Here is a 17,331-nt window from a genome sequence, read left to right as displayed (position 1 = left end):
ATGGTGCCCCCTATAGACAGGCCGCCCCTCCTAATGGTGCCCCCTATAGACAGGCCGCCCCTCCTAATGGTGTCCCCTATAGACAGGCCGCCCCTCCTAATGGTGTCCCCTATAGACAGGCCGCCCCTCCTAATGGTGCCCCCTATAGACAGGCCGCAACTCCTAATGGTGCCCCCTATAGACAGGCCGCAACTCCTAATGGTGTCCCCTATAGACAGGCCGTCCCTCCTAATGGTGCCCCCTATAGACAGGCCGCCCCTCCTAATGGTGTCCCCTATAGACAGGCCACCCCTCCTAATGGTGTCCCCTATAGACAGGCCGCAACTCCTAATGGTGCCCCCTATAGACAGGCCGCCCCTCCTAATGGTGTCCCCTATAGACAGGCCGCCCCTCCTAATGGTGCCCCCTATAGACAGGCCGCCCCTCCTAATGGTGTCCCCTATAGACAGGCCGCCCCTCCTAATGGTGTCCCCTATAGACAGGCCGCAACTCCTAATGGTGCCCCCTATAGACAGGCCGCAACTCCTAATGGTGCCCCCTATAGACAGGCCGCAACTCCTAATGGTGTCCCCTATAGACAGGCCGCCCCTCCTAATGGTGCCCCCTATAGACAGGCCGCCCCTCCTAATGGTGTCCCCTATAGACAGGCCACCCCTCCTAATGGTGTCCCCTATAGACAGGCCGCAACTCCTAATGGTGCCCCCTATAGACAGGCCGCCCCTCCTAATGGTGCCCCCTATAGACAGGCCGCCCCTCCTAATGGTGTCCCCTATAGACAGGCCACCCCTCCTAATGGTGTCCCCTATAGACAGGCCACAACTCCTAATGGTGCCCCCTATAGACAGGCCACCCCTCCTAATGGTGTCCCCTATAGACAGGCCACCCCTCCTAATGGTGTCCCCTATAGACAGGCCGTCCCTCCTAATGGTGCCCCCTATAGACAGGCCGCCCCTCCTAATGGTGTCCCCTATAGACAGGCCGCCCCTCCTAATGGTGTCCCCTATAGACAGGCCGCCCCTCCTAATGGTGTCCCCTATAGACAGGCCGCCCCTCCTAATGGTGTCCCCTATAGACAGGCCGCCCCTCCTAATGGTGCCCCCTATAGACAGGCCACCCCTCCTAATGGTGTCCCCTATAGACAGGCCGCAACTCCTAATGGTGTCCCCTATAGACAGGCCGCCCCTTCTAATGGTACCCCCTATAGACAGGCCGCCCCTCCTAATGGTGCCCCCTATAGACAGGCCACCCCTCCTAATGGTGTCCCCTATAGACAGGCCGCAACTCCTAATGGTGTCCCCTATAGACAGGCCGCCCCTCCTAATGGTGCCCCCTATAGACAGGCCGCCCCTCCTAATGGTGTCCCCTATAGACAGGCCGCCCCTCCTAATGGTGCCCCCTATAGACAGGCCACCCCTCCTAATGGTGTCCCCTATAGACAGGCCGCAACTCCTAATGGTGTCCCCTATAGACAGGCCACCCCTCCTAATGATGTCCCCTATAGACAGGCCGCCCCTCCTAATGGTGCCCCCTATAGACAGGCCGCCCCTCCTAATGGTGTCCCCTATAGACAGGCCGCCCCTCCTAATGGTGTCCCCTATAGACAGGCCGCCCCTCCTAATGGTGTCCCCTATAGACAGGCCGCCCCTCCTAATGGTGCCCCCTATAGACAGGCCGCCCCTCCTAATGGTGCCCCCTATAGACAGGCCGCAACTCCTAATGGTGTCCCCTATAGACAGGCCGCCCCTCCTAATGGTGTCCCCTATAGACAGGCCGCCCCTCCTAATGGTGTCCCCTATAGACAGGCCGCAACTCCTAATGGTGTCCCCTATAGACAGGCCACCCCTCCTAATGGTGTCCCCCTATAGACAGGCCGCAACTCCTAATGGTGTCCCCTATAGACAGGCCGCCCCTCCTAATGGTGCCCCCTATAGACAGGCCGCAACTCCTAATGGTGTCCCCTATAGACAGGCCGCCCCTCCTAATGGTGTCCCCTATAGACAGGCCGCCCCTCCTAATGGTGTCCCCTATAGACAGGCCGCAACTCCTAATGGTGTCCCCTATAGACAGGCCGCAACTCCTAATGGTGTCCCCTATAGACAGGCCGCAACTCCTAATGGTGTCCCCTATAGACAGGCCGCCCCTCCTAATGGTGTCCCCTATAGACAGGCCGCCCCTCCTAATGGTGTCCCCTATAGACAGGCCGCCCCTCCCCCTTTCCCTGGATATGGAGGAGGTGTGATGGGGAATCTGTTCATCCTCTGACATTTAATGCCATTATTCCATCGAACTTTCACCCGGTGATGTGAATCCGTTCTATGGAGATATCTGGGGAAGATCAATCAGCGTTCTTCCATTAGTAGATTTCTATCAGTGTCTTTGTTCCTGTATGGGGGGAATTCTGATTTCTTCCTGTGGGGTCACCAAGACAGGAAGTGAAGGGAGATCACAAACACTAATGAAAACATGTGACCCTCCTAATCTATTCTTGTGCCCATCATAGCATGCTGCAGTGGTCAGGACACAAGCAAGGTCAGTGACACCGTGAGGTCCTATAAGGTAACCACACTTTACTCGCCATCAGAACAGTCCAACCCATATAATTTCTCCTTTACTCCTTTACCGGTGAAAATGTTGCCATTCCCAAACAGTTAGGAGATTCATTCGCACCACCTAGGCCACGGGTCTCTAAACCTTCTACACAATTAGCCAGCTTAATGTCCTTCAGACTTTAGGGGGGCCGGACTGTGATCATTGGGAGTTGAAATTGGCCTGGTGTCAGTGGGAGGAATAGTGCCCCATCATTGGTGTCAGTGGGAGGAATAGTGTCCCATCATTGGTGTCAGTGGAAGGAATAGTGTCCCATCATTGGTGTCAGTGGAAGGAATAGTGTCCCATCATTGGTGTCAGTGGGAGGAATAGTGTCCCATCATTGGTGTCAATGGGAGGAATAGTGTCCCATCATTGGTGTCAGTGGGAGTGATAGTGTCCCATCATTGGTGTCAGTGGGAGTGATAGTGTCCCATCATTTGTGTCAGTGGGAGGAATAGTGTCCCATCATTGGTGTCAGTGGGAGGAATAGTGTCCCATCATTGGTGTCAGTGGGAGGAATAGTGTCCCATCATTGGTGTCAGTGGGAGGAATAGTGTCCCATCATTGGTGTCAGTGGGAGGAATAGTGTCCCATCATTGGTGTCAGTGGGAGGAATAGTGTCCCATCATTGGTGTCAGTGGGAGGAATAGTGTCCCATCATTGGTGTCAGTGGGGGGAATAGTGTCCCATCATTGGTGTCAGTGGGAGGAATAGTGTCCCATCATTGGTATCAGTGGGAGGAATAGTGTCCCATCATTGGTGTCAGTGGGGGGAATAGTGTCCCATCATTGGTGTCAGTGGGGGGAATAGTATCCCATCATTGGTGTCAGTGGGGGGAATAGTATCCCATCATTGGTGTCAGTGGGGGGAATAGTATCCCATCATTGGTGTCAGTGGGGGGAATAGTATCCCATCATTGGTGTCAGTGGGGGGAATAGTATCCCATCATTGGTGTCAGTGGGGGGAATAGTATCCCATCATTGGTGTCAGTGGGGGGAATAGTATCCCATCATTGGTGTCAGTGGGGGGAATAGTATCCCATCATTGGTGTCAGTGGGAGGAAAAGTGCTCCATCATTGGTGTCAGTGGGGGGAATAGTGTCCCATCATTGGTGTCAGTGGGGGGAATAGTGTCCCATCATTGGTGTCAGTGGGAGGAATAGTGTCCCATCATTGGTATCAGTGGGAGGAATAGTGTCCCATCATTGGTGTCAGTGGGGGGAATAGTGTCCCATCATTGGTGTCAGTGGGAGGAATAGTGTCCCATCATTGGTGTCAGTGGGAGGAATAGTGTCCCATCATTGGTGTCAGTGGGAGGAATAGTGTCCCATCATTGGTGTCAGTGGGGGGAATAGTGTCCCATCATTGGTGTCAGTGGGAGGAATAGTGTCCCATCATTGGTGTCAGTGGGGGGAATAGTATCCCATCATTGGTGTCAGTGGGGGGAATAGTATCCCATCATTGGTGTCAGTGGGGGGAATAGTATCCCATCATTGGTGTCAGTGGGGGGAATAGTATCCCATCATTGGTGTCAGTGGGGGGAATAGTATCCCATCATTGGTGTCAGTGGGGGGAATAGTATCCCATCATTGGTGTCAGTGGGGGGAATAGTATCCCATCATTGGTGTCAGTGGGAGGAAAAGTGCTCCATCATTGGTGTCAGTGGGGGGAATAGTGTCCCATCATTGGTGTCAGTGGGGGGAATAGTGTCCCATCATTGGTGTCAGTGGGAGGAATAGTGTCCCATCATTGGTATCAGTGGGAGGAATAGTGTCCCATCATTGGTGTCAGTGGGGGGAATAGTGTCCCATCATTGGTGTCAGTGGAAGGAATAGTGTCCCATCATTGGTGTCAGTGGGAGGAATAGTGTCCCATCATTGGTGTCAGTGGGAGGAATAGTGTCCCATCATTGGTGTCAGTGGGGGGAATAGTGTCCCATCATTGGTGTCAGTGGGAGGAATAGTGTCCCATCATTGGTGTCAGTGGGGGGAATAGTGTCCCATCATTGGTGTCAGTGGGGGGAATAGTATCCCATCATTGGTGTCAGTGGGGGGAATAGTATCCCATCATTGGTGTCAGTGGGGGGAATAGTATCCCATCATTGGTGTCAGTGGGGGGAATAGTATCCCATCATTGGTGTCAGTGGGGGGAATAGTATCCCATCATTGGTGTCAGTGGGGGGAATAGTATCCCATCATTGGTATCAGTGGGAGGAATAGTGCTCCATCATTGGTGTCAGTGGGAGGAATAGTGCCCCATCATTGGTATCAGTGGGAGGAATAGTGTCCCCATCATTGGTGTCAGTGGGAGGAATAGTGTCCCATCATTGGTGTCAGTGGGAGGAATAGTGTCCCATCATTGGTGTCAGTGGGAGGAATAGTGTCCCATAATTGGTGTCAGTGGGAGGAATAGTGCCCCATCATTGGTGTCAGTGGGAGGAATAGTGTCCCATCATTGGTGTCAGTGGGAGGAATAGTGTCCCATCATTGGTGTCAGTGGGAGGAATAGTGTCCCATCATTGGTGTCAGTGGGAGGAATAGTGTCCCATCATTGGTGTCAGTGGGAGGAATAGTGTCCCATCATTGGTGTCAGTGGGAGGAATAGTGTCCCATCATTGGTGTCAGTGGGGGGAATAGTGTCCCATCATTGGTGTCAGTGGGAGGAATAGTGTCCCATCATTGGTATCAGTGGGAGGAATAGTGTCCCATCATTGGTGTCAGTGGGGGGAATAGTATCCCATCATTGGTGTCAGTGGGGGGAATAGTATCCCATCATTGGTGTCAGTGGGGGGAATAGTATCCCATCATTGGTGTCAGTGGGAGGAATAGTGCTCCATCATTGGTGTCAGTGGGAGGAATAGTACCCCATCATTGGTATCAGTGGGAGGAATAGTGTCCCATCATTGGTGTCAGTGGGAGGAATAGTGTCCCATCATTGGTGTCAGTGGGAGGAATAGTGTCCCATCATTGGTGTCAATGGGAGGAATAGTGTCCCATCATTGGTGTCAGTGGGAGTGATAGTGTCCCATCATTGGTGTCAGTGGGAGTGATAGTGTCCCATCATTTGTGTCAGTGGGAGGAATAGTGTCCCATCATTGGTGTCAGTGGGAGGAATAGTGTCCCATCATTGGTGTCAGTGGGAGGAATAGTGCCCCATCATTGGTATCAGTGGGAGGAATAGTGCCCCATCATTGCTGTCAGTGGGAGGAGTAGTTTCCCATCATTCAGCTTCGGGTGTGGCTGCTGCAAGGTTCTCTGGCTGTGTGTCTGGAGCTGCTCCAGGTGATCTGTTTGAGAGGGGAGTGAGGTGAAATCCCTCCCAGCCCTGCTGGCTCCTTCCTGGGGAGGCCATGCAGGCCAGCGGGGCCTCTCCTGCTGGAGGCTCTCAGCCATCCCCTGGTCGGATGGATGGCACCCCTGCTCCTGGACAAGCCGTGGTTGGTGATCTCTCTGCACCTGGTGAGGATGAAGATGCTGGATCCATTCGGGAGCGAGTGGTGGCCGGGATCAAAGTCCTCAATAAGGAAAGAGACAAGCTCTACAAGCTTAGAGCGGATTTAAAGCGCCTGAGAAAGCAGCGTGAAGGCTTGTTCAGCAAGAACCGCGGATCCATGGATTCAGAGGTCCAATTAGCTAAGGTCCGTGTGGATCATCAGGAAACCATCGTGGCCATGATGGAAGGCAGGGATGGTCCCTTCAGGGAGAAGTTTAGCAACGACCGAAGGTTTGCAAAGATGGAGGTGGAGGAGGAGACCCCATGTTCTGACCCCCTTCCCCCTCAAGGTGAGGTAAGCAGCCCATTGCCATCTCAGGGCTCAGGAGGCATGCTAAAGGTAATCCAGGTAATGGAGTCTCCAGTACAGGGAGATAAGCTGGTGTTTGGTGGTGTGGAGGACTTGCCAGATCATGTACCTGATAAGATAAAGGCTATCAAGTCTCAGGTAATAGACAAAACTGTTTTTGTGCCTTTTAGCACCTTGCCTAATAATGAGGGTTTTCCCAGTGACACCCAGGATGATACCCCTGTGCTCAGCAATGCTTTGCCTGCTGAGAAAATGTTACGTTTAAAAAATGACATTTCTGCTCAGGAACTACAAAACCCAGAAGAGCCGATTAACCCTGCTTCTGCTGAGCCCAAAACTGTCTCAGTAATAACTAACCAGGACTCTACAGCGCAGCAGCAGGAAGCATTTGGTACTGCATTAGAAACAGTAACTACACCTAATAACATTGCAGGTGTGGTGGGACCCACCATTGTATGTTTAACTGATAATGCTGCTGATTTAGGCCAAGCTGAAAATAATAATAGAAATGTACCTGATAATGTGACATCAGTGTGGGGTCTTGGCCCTAATAAGCCTACATTTGCACAGGTGGTAAGCTGTGCTCCTGGCAATATCATCAAGCCAGGAATACAATCAAGGAGGAGCTCCGCTTCCAATCGGGGTTTTCCCTTGCAGGCTGCCACTATGAGCACCATTGGATCTGGTCTTGGGTCTATGGCTCCTACTGGGGGTCCAAGGCGGAACGTAGTCCTCCTTAAATGGGAAGGTGGTGCAGTCCCTGTAGCACGGCGTATGGTTGTGGACCTTATCTTGGATATGGGTTTTGGGGCTAATGACCTATATGCCTTGATACATGTGGCTGGAAGTCGGGAGTACACGGTTAGTTTCACCAGACCAGAGGGTCTTGACCTGTTCTGGGAACGATATATGGCTCGGTGCAGGTCAAGACCCGAATGGGAAGGTCTGGTGCCAGTGGCAGTTTCCCAAAGGTCAACAGTAAAGAAAATCACTATTATCCTCACAAATGAGAGTGTTCCTGCTCGGGACTTAGAGGTCTGGTTAAGAAATTATGGGGATGTTTTGACCAGGCCAGATAAAATTTATGATGAGCGTGGCATCTGGACCGGGGGTTGGTCGGTAACGGTCAGGTTGGCTAGGGATGGGAATGTTGTCCGTCACCTGCCCTCCTCTGCCTTTATAGGGAGGGATAGGATGACCATTTTTTATCCCGGTCAGCCAAAACTGTGTCACCGCTGTGGAGAAAAGGGGCATTTTAGCTCCTCTTGTTCAGCTCTGATCTGTTCAGTGTGTCGGGGGCAGGGTCATGTGGCCAGGGACTGCACCCAGGCGATAAGGTGCAACCTGTGCCTGCGCCTTGGCCACCCCTACAGCCGATGTCCTGAAGCCTGGCATAATATGGATAGAGAGGTGATAGATGACCTCTTAAGGCTGGACAGGATGGAGGATGAGGCCCCTGTTGTACCACCCTCCTCTGCGGTGACTGACCCCCCTGGTCTTGTTCAGGATCCCTCCCCAGTCCCTGTGCCCACCCCTCCTGTATCTGTAAGTATTCCTTCTGTGTCTGTCCCTGTGTCCCCCCAGCCTACTGTCCCTGCTCCTCTTGTGTCAGAACCTTCCAAGTCTGTGCCCCCCAAGTCAGTTATTCCCGATAAATCTTCCCTTCCTAAGTGTGACCTTAAAGAAGCCCCCCACCCACCAGGAGTGGTAGAGGGTACCAAAAAGGGTGCTGCTGCGGCTTCCTCTGTAAAGAAGTCTTCTGTGAATACTTCAAAGAAGAAGAAGAAAACAAGAGATGAAAGCATCTCTGAATCTGACCTGCAGTACCTGGAGGAGAGAAGGAAGGTTGTGAGGCGGAAGAGACAGACGGTGAGGACGGAACAGGGACAGGATGCCCCAGTGTCTGTCCCCAACCGTTCTAGGACTTCTGCTTGGGATATCTCCTCATCTGGGGATTCTTCTGAGCAGAATTCAGAAATTGAAATGGAGTTGGAGGAGGCTTCAAGAAAGAGAGAGGCTTCTGGTGATGAGCAGCAGAGGGGAGCTAAGAAGCAATCCACTCAATAACCCAAATGGCGGTTCCCCCTCCGTTAAAAGTGGTGACAATAAATGTCGCCAGTATTAAGTCAGTAAGAGCTCGTTCTATGGCCTTCTTTTTGTTCAGCCAATTAGATGCTGAAATTTTATTTTTGCAGGAGACTAGGCTCACCTCCTTGGCAGATATTCATATGGCCAAGAGAGAGTGGAGGTATGGTCCATCTTACTGGTCTCTTGCGGCCGAGCCTTACGGCGGGGTGGCGGTGTTGTTTAAAACCGGCATGGTAACTGTCCGGCGGGTTATTGAGGTGGAGATTGGGAGATGTATGGTCTTAGACGTCCTTGTGGGAGGGCAGGACCTGCGCCTAATTAATATTTATGGGCCGCACACAAAGTGGGACAGGAAATGCCTTTTTACAAGGATCAAGCCATTTCTTTTTACATCCCGGCAAGTGGTTTTTGGAGGTGACTTTAATACTGTGACTAGGCCCAAGGACAGGAAGGACTTCAATGACCGGCTGGGATATGATAGCGTTTTTTTAAATAGTATGGTTAGGGATGCTGGTCTTGTGGATGTGCACATTAAGCACCTTCCGGATGACACAGGGTTCACATTTCATCGAGGTAATAGTCAGAGTAGGATAGATAGGTTTTTTTTGAAGGAGGCCTCTGCTTTCTCACCCCCAGTGGTGCAGGCAGTGGAGTTCTCTGATCACTGTATGCTATCTGTGGTCTTGAATGCTTCAGACTTCCCTCAGAGGGGCAAAGGCATCTGGAGATTAAATTCGACTCTCCTTGAGGAAGAACATGTTAGACAATCCTTTGAGGAATTCTTTCAGGCACAGGTGACCATCCTGGACTTTTGTAGCAGCAAGGCTGAGTGGTGGGAGCTGACCAAAAAGAGGATTGCTGGATTCTTCAGGGGCCTAGCCAATAAAAAACAGTTTAATAGATACATGACCTACCAACGTTTGCGGAGGAAGCTGGATATTCTTGTCTCGAGAGGAGGAGATCCTGGGGCAATCTCTGAAGTGAAAATCCTCCTCAGGAAGTGTCAATATGACCGGCATACCTCTTTGGTTCTGGAGCGGGACTATGGGAAATACCACTCGCCTGACCCTTACCAGAACTGCAAACAGGGTGTAGCTGTTAAGATGGTCGTTGGCCTTAAGGATAGTACAGGTTCCTTGACAAAGTCCAGGTCAGGGATCCTGGAGGTCGTGAGGTCTTTTTATGCTGAACTTCTTGGGAGGAAAGAGCTTGACCGAGACAAGATGGAAAGCTTTTTGGACTCTACTCCAGGTCTAAATGGTGGAGATGTCCCTTTGATGAATTTGACAGAAGAGATCACAGTTGAAGAGGTGACGAGGGCAATTGAACAGCTTGCCATCAAAAAGTCACCTGGACCGGATGGTCTGACGGCTGAGTTTTACAAAGCCTTTAAGTCTATTCTGGCCCCACATTTGGTAGAGGTTTTTAACAGTTGTCTTGCGGAGGGGGTGCTTCCCCCTTCCATGAGACACTCAGCTGTGATTCTTCTTTCAAAAGGTAAAGATCCTTCGATGATTGAGAATTGGCGCCCCATCAGCCTTCTCAATGTCGATAGAAAGGTGCTGGCGAAGATACTTTTCTGGCGCCTATCGGCAGTAGCAGAGTCTTTGCTTTCTCGCCATCAGCACTGTTCGATCCAGGGTAGGAGCACCTTCACAGCGGTTTTAGCTGTCCGGGAGGCCTTGGAGCAGTGCAGGGCTGCAGGCTGGGGAAAGTATCTACTGGCATTGGATCAGGCAAAGGCTTTCGATCGTGTCAACCATGAGTACCTGTGGTTGCTCTTTAGTAAGTACGGTCTGCCGGGTGGTTTTGTCGATTGGTTAAAAGTTTTGTATAAGGGGGCAGAAAGCTTCCCTCTTGTTAATGGTTGGGTTGGACAGTCCTTTGAGGTTGGTTCTGGGGTGCGCCAGGGTTGTCCGCTGAGTCCCCTGCTCTATGTGTTTGCAATCGACCCCTTCATCAGGAGGCTAGAGAGCAGCATGTTGTGTGGGGTACCAGTGGGAATCCCGGGTGAGCCGCCTTTGAGGGTTGTTGCCTATGCGGATGATGTGTCAGTGATTGTCACTGGGACAGATGAAGCGAAGGAGGTGGTCTCTCTGACATCACGGTACTCTGAAGCATCAGGCTCCAAGATCAATCAGGAAAAGAGTGAAGTTTTTTGGATGGGAAAGGAAGGTGAGGGGTTTGATCTCCCGGACACCTTTCCAGTGCCCCAGGAAAAAATTAAGATATTAGGCATTGAATTTGGACCTGGCGATTATGGCCTCAAAAACTGGGAAGGCAGGCTGGAAGTTGCCAATACTAAGGTGGTCAGCTGGAAGAGATGGAAGTTATCTCTGAGGGAAAGGGTTGATCTGATTAAGACTTACCTGATACCGATCTTCTTGTATGTCAGCCCTGTCTGCATCTTGCCAGTGTCTCTCTATGCTAGGATCTATAGTGTGTTCTTCCAGATGCTGTGGGGGAACAGACTGAACCCCATCAAGAGGAATGTCACCTATCTATCCAGGAGGGAGGGTGGCTTAGGTATGGTCAACCCCGTTCTTTTCTTTTCACTGCTATTTCTCAAGTTTAACATTGGTAGTATGCTTGCAGTGGAACCTCCTGGATGGGCAGGCATGTTTAGATCTTGGTTTAGGCCTTTTCTGCGACTTTGGGAAGAAGGTGGCCAAGTGAAGAATCTCAGGGGTCATCGTGGTCAGCTCCCAGCCTATGTCGCTCCGTGTCTGAAGTTGCTGCGGCAGTGGCGACTGTCGGCTGAAGATCTCAGATCCGCTCCGAGGAAAGTCCTTATGAGCCGAGTCTTGAGCGAAGTCTTTCATGACCCACTGGCCTTAAGGGATTGCCCAGGCCCAATTTTGAGGGAAGGGTTAAGATTGATTAATTTGGCTAGAGTCCCCCTTAAATTCAGGGATCTGGCCTGGTTGTGCTTCCACGGGAGGCTCTATGTTCGGGGCAATTTGAAATTCCGCAGTGGGATGGATCGTGGTTGTCCTCGGGAGGAATGTGCAGGTGAGGAGGAGACTATGGACCATTTTCTGCTTCGTTGCCCTTTTAACATAGAGGTATACAAACAGGTTGGGCGGGCCCTCTGTGTTCCTTTCCTCTCCAGGCTGGGTTATGCTGAGTGGGTGTATGGAGCATTCAATACTGGTGGGGGCTTTTGTTTGGATACACTTTTTTTAGTTAGTTTAGTAGTCCGTTATTACACATGGAACGCACGGTGTCAGGTCACCCTTCGGCGTAAAATCCTTCCTGTTCAGGTGGTGGTGTGTGACATTCTGCATGAGGTGGGGAAGATTCGGGCGCTTGAGAGAGACAAGTGGGGTCACAGGGCTTGGCTGAAGGCGTGGAGGGGTTTCAAGCCTCCCTGACTGCCAGGAGTCTCTTTCCCGGGTGTGGCTTTCTGTCTCTTATCACCCTAGATTTTTTCTTAATGTTCAGTTTTTGATAAATGGCTGCATACATAGGTGATGGGTTGTGCCTCTTAGGCCCTCTCTGCTGCTTTATGTAAATAGTTTTCTAAGAATGTTGGAAGTGGATTATGTATATATTGTATATATTCTGCACATGGATGTGAATTCCTTTGTTTTTTTCTGGAATATTGTACTATAGTTCTGTTTTTTACTTTTGTATAAAATATGTTGCTTGATTCTTTTCAATAAAAGATCAATAGTGTCCCATCATTGGTGTCAGTGGGAGGAATAGTGCCCCATCATTGGTGTCAGTGGGAGGAATAGTGCCCCATCATTGGTGTCAGTGGGGGGAATAGTGCCCCATCATTGGTGTCAGTGGGGGGAATAGTGTCCCATCATTGGTGTCAGTGGGGGGAATAGTATCCCATCATTGGTGTCAGTGGGGGGAATAGTATCCCATCATTGGTGTCAGTGGGGGGAATAGTATCCCATCATTGGTGTCAGTGGGGGGAATAGTATCCCATCATTGGTGTCAGTGGGGGGAATAGTATCCCATCATTGGTGTCAGTGGGGGGAATAGTATCCCATCATTGGTGTCAGTGGGAGGAATAGTGCCCCATCATTGGTGTCAGTGGGAGGAATAGTGTCCCATCATTGGTGTCAGTGGGGGGAATAGTATCCCATCATTGGTGTCAGTGGGGGGAATAGTATCCCATCATTGGTGTCAGTGGGGGGAATAGTATCCCATCATTGGTGTCAGTGGGAGGAATAGTGCCCCATCATTGGTGTCAGTGGGGAGAATAGTGTCCCCATCATTGGTGTCAGTGGGAGGAATAGTGCCCCATCATTGGTATCAGTGGGAGGAATAGTGCCCCATCATTGGTATCAGTGGGAGGAATAGTATCCCATCATTGGTATCAGTGGGAGGAATAGTGCCCCATCATTGGTGTCAGTGGGGAGAATAGTGTCCCCATCATTGGTGTCAGTGGGAGGAATAGTGTCCCCTTCATTGGTGTCAGTGGGAGGAATAGTGCCCCATCATTGGTGTCAGTGGGAGGAATAGTGCCCCATCATTGGTGTCAGTGGGAGGAATAGTGCCCCATCATTGGTGTCAGTGGGAGGAATAGAGCCCCATCGTTGGTGTCAGTGGGGAGAATAGTGTCCCCATCGTTGGTGTCAGTGGGAGGAATAGTGTCCCCATCATTGGTGTCTGTGGGGGGGAATAGTATCCCATCATTGGTGTCAGTGGGGGGAATAGTATCCCATCGTTGGTGTCAGTGGGGGGCATAGTGTCCCATCATTGGTGTCAGTGGGGGGAATAGTGTCCCCATCATTGGTGTCAGTGGGAGGAATAGTGTCCCATCATTGGTGTCAGTGGGGGGAATAGTATCCCATCATTGGTGTCAGTGGGAGGAATAGTGCCCCATTATTGGTGTCAGTGGGAGGAATAGTATCCCATTATTGGTGTCAGTGGGGGGAATAGTATCCCATCATTGGTGTCAGTGGGAGGAATAGTGTCCCATCATTGGTGTCAGTGGGGGGAATAGTATCCCATCATTGGTGTCAGTGGGAGGAATAGTATCCCATCATTGGTGTCAGTGGGGGGAATAGTGTCCCATCATTGGTGTCAGTGGGAGGAATAGTATCCCATCATTGGTGTCAGTGGGAGGAATAGTGCCCCATCATTGGTGTCAGTGGGGGAATAGTATCCCATCATTGGTGTCAGTGGGAGGAATAGTGTCCCATCATTGGTGTCAGTGGGAGGAATAGTGTCCCATCATTGGTGTCAGTGGGGGGAATAGTATCCCATCATTGGTGTCAGTGGGGGGAATAGTGTCCCATCTGTCACGAGGCTTACCTTTGTTGGAGTCTGTAACGCAGAGATGTACGCTCACCCTTGCAGATATCCACAGTCCAGTGTGACCAGGTAAGAAAGCCACCTGGCCTATGAATCTGTGCACGGGGGCTTGGCAGGGAAGGTGCTCCAATAAGCAGGACCGGCAGGAATACAATGGGAAGGGAAGTCCAGGAATAACTGTAGTCACTGGACGACACGAGTCCGGATAAGGATCGCAGGAACAACAAGGAGCGAAGGTAAGGATGGAAGCCGGGGTCAGTCTGGAACACACACTTGGGAAACAGGAACAAGGTCTGTCAATCAGGAACAAGGATCAGCAATGAACTGACACAGCTCAAAGTGAGAGGCAGTGTTTTATAGCTTGCTTAATTGAGCAATTAGTTTCAGGTTGACAATGATAGACAAGAGCACACTAAGGTGAAGTCCAGCCCCCTAGTGCTGCAGGCAACACCAGATTAACAAGACTGGATCCATATGAGCTGAAGTGTGGCTCAGAGGTAGGATAACAGGACAGAATGTCAAAACACACAGGTTCAAATCCCATGTCAGGCACTCAAGGGCGGCCATGCCTGACCGTCTGAAAGCCACGGTGAGAACCGTGACACCATCATTGGTGTCAGTGGGAGGAATAGTGTCCCATCATTGGTGTCAGTGGGAGGAATAGTGCTCCATCATTGGTGTCAGTGAAAGGAATAGTGCCCCATCATTGGTGTCAGTGGGAGGAATATTGCCCCATCATTGGTGTCAGTGGGAGGAATAGTGCTCCATCATTGGTGTCAGTGAAAGGAATAGTGCCCCATCATTGGTGTCAGTGGGAGGAATAGTGCCCTGTCAGTGGGAGGAATAGTGTCCCATCATTGGTGTCAGTGGGAGGAATAGTGTCCCATCATTGGTGTCAGTGGGGGGAATAGTGTCCCATCATTGGTGTCAGTGGGAGGAATAGTGTCCCATCATTGGTGTCAGTGGGAGGAATAGTGTCCCATCATTGGTGTCAGTGGGAGGAATAGTGCCCCATCATTGGTGTCAGTGGGGGGGAATAGTGCCCCATCATTGGTGTCAGTGGGAGGAATAGTGCCCCATCATTGGTGTCAGTGGGGGGAATAGTGCCCCATCATTGGTGTCAATAGTATCCCATCATTGGTGTCAGTGGGGGGAATAGTATCCCATCATTGGTGTCAGTGGGGGGAATAGTATCCCATCATTGGTGTCAGTGGGGGGAATAGTATCCCATCATTGGTGTCAGTGGGAGGAATAGTGCCCCATCATTGGTGTCAGTGGGGAGAATAGTGTCCCCATCATTGGTGTCAGTGGGAGGAATAGTGTCCCCTTCATTGGTGTCAGTGGGAGGAATAGTGCCCCATCATTGGTGTCAGTGGGAGGAATAGTGCCCCATCATTGGTGTCAGTGGGAGGAATAGAGCCCCATCGTTGGTGTCAGTGGGGAGAATAGTGTCCCCATCGTTGGTGTCAGTGGGAGGAATAGTGTCCCCATCATTGGTGTCTGTGGGGGGGGGAATAGTATCCCATCATTGGTGTCAGTGGGGGGGAATAGTATCCCATCATTGGTGTCAGTGGGGGGAATAGTATCCCATCATTGGTGTCAGTGGGAGGAATAGTGCCCCATCATTGGTGTCAGTGGGAGGAATAGTATCCCATCATTGGTGTCAGTGGGAGGAATAGAGCCCCATCGTTGGTGTCAGTGGGGAGAATAGTGTCCCCATCATTGGTGTCAGTGGGAGGAATAGTATCCCATTATTGGTGTCAGTGGGAGGAATAGTATCCCATCATTGCTGTCAGTGGGAGGAGTATTTTCCCATCATTCAGCTTCGGGTGTGGCTGCTGGAAGGTTCTCTGGCTGTGTGTCGGTTGCTGCTGCAGGTGATCTGTGTAAGAGGGGAGTGAGGTGAAATCCCTCCCAGCTCTCCTGGCCCCCTTCTGGGGAAGCCATGGAGGCCAGCAGGGCCTCTCCTGCTGGAGGCTCTCAGACATCCCCTGGGCGGATGGATGGCACCCCTGCTCCTGTGCAGCCCGTGGTTGGTGATCTCTCTGCACCTGGTGAGGATGAAGATGCTGGATCCATTCGGGAGCGAGTGGTGGCCGGGATCAAAGTCCTCAATAAGGAGAGAGACAAGCTCTACAAGCTTAGAGCGGATTTAAAGCGCCTGAGAAAGCAGCGTGAAGGCTTGTTCAGCAAGAACCGTGGATCCATGGATTCAGAAGTCCAATTAGCGAAAGTCCGTGTGGATCATCAAGAAACTATCGTGGCCATGATGGAAGGCAGGGATGGTCCCTTCAGGGAGAAGTTTTGCAATGAACGGAGGTTTGCAAAGATGGAGGTGGAGGAGGAGACCCCCGGTTCTGACCCCCTTCCCCCTCAAGGTGAGGTAAGCAGCCCATTGCCATCTCAGGGCTCAGGAGGCATGTTGAAAGTTATACAGGTAATGGAGTCTCCAATGCAGGAAGATCAGCTGGTGTTTGGTGATGTGGAGGACTTACCTGAGAGTGTGCCTGATAAAGTAAAGTATATAAAGCCCCAGCTTACAGATAAAACAGTTTTTGTGCCTTTTAGCACCTTGCCTAATGATGGGTTTCCTAATGACACTCCGGGTGATTCCCCTATGCTCAGCAATGTTGTGCCTGCTGCTGATGTCTCTAAACAGGAAAAGTTGTGTTTAAAAAATGACATTTCTGCTGAAGAACCACAAAACCCAGAAGAGCCGATTAACCCCCCTTCTGCTGAGCTTAAAACTATTTCAGTCACTGTTGAACGGGACTCTACAGCGCAGCAGCAGGAAACATCTGGTACTGCATCAGAAACAGTTATCCCTAATAACATTGCAGGCATGGTGGATCCCACCATTATATGTGGAACTGATAATGCTGCTTGTTTAGGCCAAGCTGGTAAAAATAATAATAGTAGTGTACCTGATAATGTGACATCAGTGTGGGGTCTTGGCCCTAATAAGCCTACATTTGCACAGGTGGTAAGCTGTGCTCCTGGCAATATCACCAAGCCAGGGTTACAATCAAGGAGGAGCTCTGCTTCTAATCAGGGTTTTCCCTCGCGGGCTGCCACTATGAGCACCATTGGATCTGGTATTGGATCTATGGCTTCTGCTGGGGGTCCAAGGCGGAACGTAGTCCTCCTTAAATGGGAAGGTGGTGCAGTCCCTCTAGCAAGGCGTATGGTGGTGGACCTGATCTTAGATATGGGTTTTGGGGCTAATGACCTATATGCCCTGATACATGTGGCTGGAAGCCGGGAATACACAGTTAGTTTCACCAGACCAGAGGGTCTTGACTTGTTCTGGGAACGATATATGGCTCGGTGCAGGTCAAGACCCGAATGGGAAGGTCTGGTGCCAGTGGCAGTTTCCCAAAGGTCAACAGTGAAGAAAATTACTATTGTCCTTACAAATGAGAGTGTTCCTGCTCGGGACTTAGAGGTCTGGTTGAGAAATTATGGGGATGTTTTGACCAGGCCGGATAAAATTCATGATGAGCGTGGCATCTGGACCGGGGGTTGGTCGGTAACGGTCAGGTTGGCTAGGGATGGGAATGTTGTCCGTCACCTGCCCTC

The sequence above is a fragment of the Pelophylax lessonae genome (assembly GCF_965119305.1).
Source record: "Pelophylax lessonae genome assembly, chromosome: 10".
Classification (NCBI taxonomy): domain Eukaryota; kingdom Metazoa; phylum Chordata; class Amphibia; order Anura; family Ranidae; genus Pelophylax; species Pelophylax lessonae.
Note: the sequence above shows the minus strand (reverse complement) of the source record.